A 3931-nucleotide genomic window follows, 5' to 3' on the forward strand; every position below is an offset into this window, starting at 1 on the left:
TGAAGAAAGTTGAAATGAAAATCTTGAAAAGACAATGTTTTGTCTTGACTTGTAAATTGAGCATTTGACGAATGAAATATTCGTTCATCAATCAACTTATATAGAGAATATTTTGAAAAGATTTTATCTAGATAAAATACATCCATTGAGTACCCCAATGGTTGTGAGATAACTCAATATAAAGAAAGATTCATTTCGACCCCAAGAAAATAGTGAAAAATTTCTTGGTCATAAAGTACCATACTTAGTGCAATTGGTGCATTAATGTATTTTGTTAATAGTATAAGACCAAATATAGCAGTTTCTATAAGTGTATTAGCAAGATTTATCTCTTCTCCAATACGAAGACACTGAAATGTTATAAATCATATATTTCAGTATATTCGAGAAATTATTGACATGAATCACATGATATTATTTTATGAATGTAGACATCAACTTGTTATGCAGATGCAAGATTTTTATCTGATCTATATACAACTAGATCTCAAACAGGCTATTTATTCACAAGTGAATGTTAGCTATTTTATATTTGGTTTAGACCAATGATACAACACATTCTGGTAGCATGAGTCTTCTACTAGAAAAAAGTGGTTTGAACAATATTATATAAAGATTATGTTGCATGCATAGCTCAATTGAAGCGATGATACATCAAAGGAGATGGAACGATACATATTTCACTGAAATTCTTCTTCATTCATGGTCTTCAATGAAATGGTGAAATTGATGTTCAACAAACTTGTTCAAGTGATAATTTGACAGATTTATCTACTGAGAAGTTGCATACTTCAAATCTTGAGAAGCTGTTATATGATATTGGAATATACGTACTTAAAGATACTCAATGATGTAATCATCAGGGGGAGTAAAATAAGTGCTGCACTCTTTTTCCCTTAACCAGGTTTTGTCCCACTGGGTTTTCCTGGTAAGGTTTTTAATATGGCAGCTACCAATACGTATTATTTAGATATGTATACTCTTTTTCCTTCACTAAAATTTTTTCCCACAAGGTTTTTCTTAGTAAGGTTTTAACGAGGTACATTATCTATTGATGGACATCCAAGGGGGAGTGTTATAAATAATATTGATTATGGATATCCATCACCCCCCAATAGACAATACTTCCAATTGAAGATCTCAACCACCTCAGCATACAATCTTGATGATTCACATTCCCATCTTAATTAAAGATTACAGTGATCTCAACACACAATGTTGGCAGTCAATATTTCCATTCCATGCACCTTCTATCTTGGGCGGCAATATATCTTTCCATATCAAGAATATCTTATTGTGTGCAAGAATCATATATTGTATTTCCATATCAGAGTAGATGCTCCTTCTACTATAAATATGTAATGCACTCAACTAAATGAATTACTTCTGATTGATCTTATTCTAGTTTTCTTCTTTGTCTCTGATATATTCTCTTTATTTTATAACAATTATCCTAATTTATTCACCCCTCTATGGTTTCAATTTCTTATATTTTTCTATTTCTTTAATCAAATATATTCATCTCCTAAATCTTTTGTTTACCAATAAAATAAATCTCCTTACTCTTCTTTCCTTTTGTTATTTTTCGCTAAAAAGATCATTATATTAAGTGAAGAAGAAATATTGAAAATACATCAATTAATATCGTATAAAGAACCAACCTCCTTTACCCGCAACAACTGTTGCCTCCAATACCCTCACTGGTTCCTGCTCAGATTAGAAAACCACTAACTTATAAAACAAAATCTAGGACATCTAGAGGCATCCACATCAAGTTCATTAAGGATTGAAGCTAACCAAGGAATGTTAATATCAGAAGTTCCTGTCCTAGTTGCTGAATTTGCCAAAAAAATCTGTCACTGTATTAGTTTCATGATAGCAATGTGAAATCTTCCAGCAAATATTCTTGTAACTCTCTCCACATATGAGAGATATATCAAAGTATTTTCTTCTGCTGTATTAAAGTCACCACAGCTTTTGAATCACTTTCTACCAAAAGCTTTTTAATTTGTAAATGTCTTGCCCAACGTAATCTGTGAATGAAAGTTTCCAATTCAGCCTGAAAGTTGGTTTTAACATCTAAAAAAATACTGAAATTGAAAACCACCGCAGCAACTTCATTTCAAAATACTCCTCCACCGCCAGACCTTCCTGGATTGCCTAAAAAAGACCCATCAATATTTAGTTTAACCCAACCTTCAGCAGGACACCAAAAAATTTCTTGTGGAGGAGCAGCACTAAAGACAGAGAAGTGTAGACCCAGTTTTCTTGCATCTGAAAAAAATGGTAGGAGTTACTTTTCTTCCATCCATTTTAAAGCCAAACTGTACTAAGTCTAAAAAAAATTAAACTCACCACCTCATCATTCTTGAAATTTAACTTTTCAAACCGGATTTGATTGCGGACCATCCAAAGAAAGTATAAAAGCAAACAACATCCATTAATCCAAGAAGTCTGTAAAGGAGACTGTGAAGCCTGGTGTTTCTAAACCTTGAACGACTCTACAATCGAATCTTTTACTGTCCAGCTATAACCAAACTTTGCTACAAAAGCTTCTCCACATCCACGTGAAAATGAGCAGTGAAGAAAGAGATGTCCTATGTCCTCTGAAGCTTTACCACATTGATTACAACGAGAGGCCAGCATAATCCCTTTCCAAGTCAACAAGGCATCAACAGGTAGCCTATCATGAAAAAGTCTCCAACAGAAAACTTGTTGTCTAGGCTGCAAAAAAGTCTTCCAAATACTTTTAGCCCATTCCAGTTGTTCTCCTTTTCTACGACAGAGATCCCATGCCGATCGAAAACTAAACTCTCCCCCCACCGAACCTTGCCAATGACAAACATCAATAAAACCAGCACAAGGAACAAGATATAACATAATAAGAGAAATTACCTCTTGAAATTTGGCAGTGTCCACTGATGGAAATCTCCACTCCCCTTGCTGTAAACAATCTACAGCAGTTAATTTCAAATGACCCTCTAGATCTAGAGGAATACCAACATAGTCTGCAATGGTAAAATTCCCCAACCATCTGTCAAACCAGAAATTTATATTCTGACCATCTCCAACTGACCACCGTTCATTAGCTTGAACAAAACCCCAAACCTTCAAAGATGACTGCTGCCCATAAATCTTTAAATTTCCCTTTTTGTTCACCATCTTCCCTTTTAAAAAATGAGCAAAACCAGAGTGTTTATGTTTAATTGTCCAAGCCAATTTGCATAAGGAAGCAAAATTGACATCTCTCAATCTCCGAATACCCAAACCACCCTCACATTTTGGAGTACATAGTTTTGCCCAAGACATTGTAACCTTCTTCACAGCCTCTATACTCTCAATCTAAATGAAGTTATACATCCAAGCCTCTGCTTGAGAAATAATAGAGACAGGCCACCAGTACACTGAAAAATTATGAATCAGCATGCTAGAAATAACTGAACGTACCAACTCCACTCTACCTGCCAAAGATAACAACTTTCCACACCACCCTTGTAGCCGATTCTTAATCTTGTCTAAAACTGACAGCAATCTGACACGAGTAACTCTTCCTTTAAAAATATCTATCCCCAGATATCGAGTAGGAAAGAGAGCAATTGGGATATTTAATATCTTGACAATTTTTTGTTTCCGACTAGGAGGCACACGTCCAAGAAAAAGCTTACTCTTCTCCAAACTAATATGTTGACCCGAAAATTCTTGATACTTCGATAATAAAATTTTCAAAGCTTTAATATAACATAAAGAAGCATTTGAAAAAATAAAAATACCATCAGCATACATCAGTACGGAAGGAACTTCTACTCCCCTGGGACCTGGCAAAGCTCTCAATCTACCAGCAGCTATCAAAGAATGAATGCCCCTGCATAGTACCTCTTCTGCAAGAAGAAAAGAAAAAGAAGAGGAGATAAAGGGTCCCCTTGCCGAAGCC

Source organism: Hakea prostrata, chromosome 9, assembly GCF_041222555.1.
Source record: "Hakea prostrata isolate BN-2017 chromosome 9, UWA_Hpros_2, whole genome shotgun sequence".
NCBI lineage: Eukaryota > Viridiplantae > Streptophyta > Magnoliopsida > Proteales > Proteaceae > Hakea > Hakea prostrata.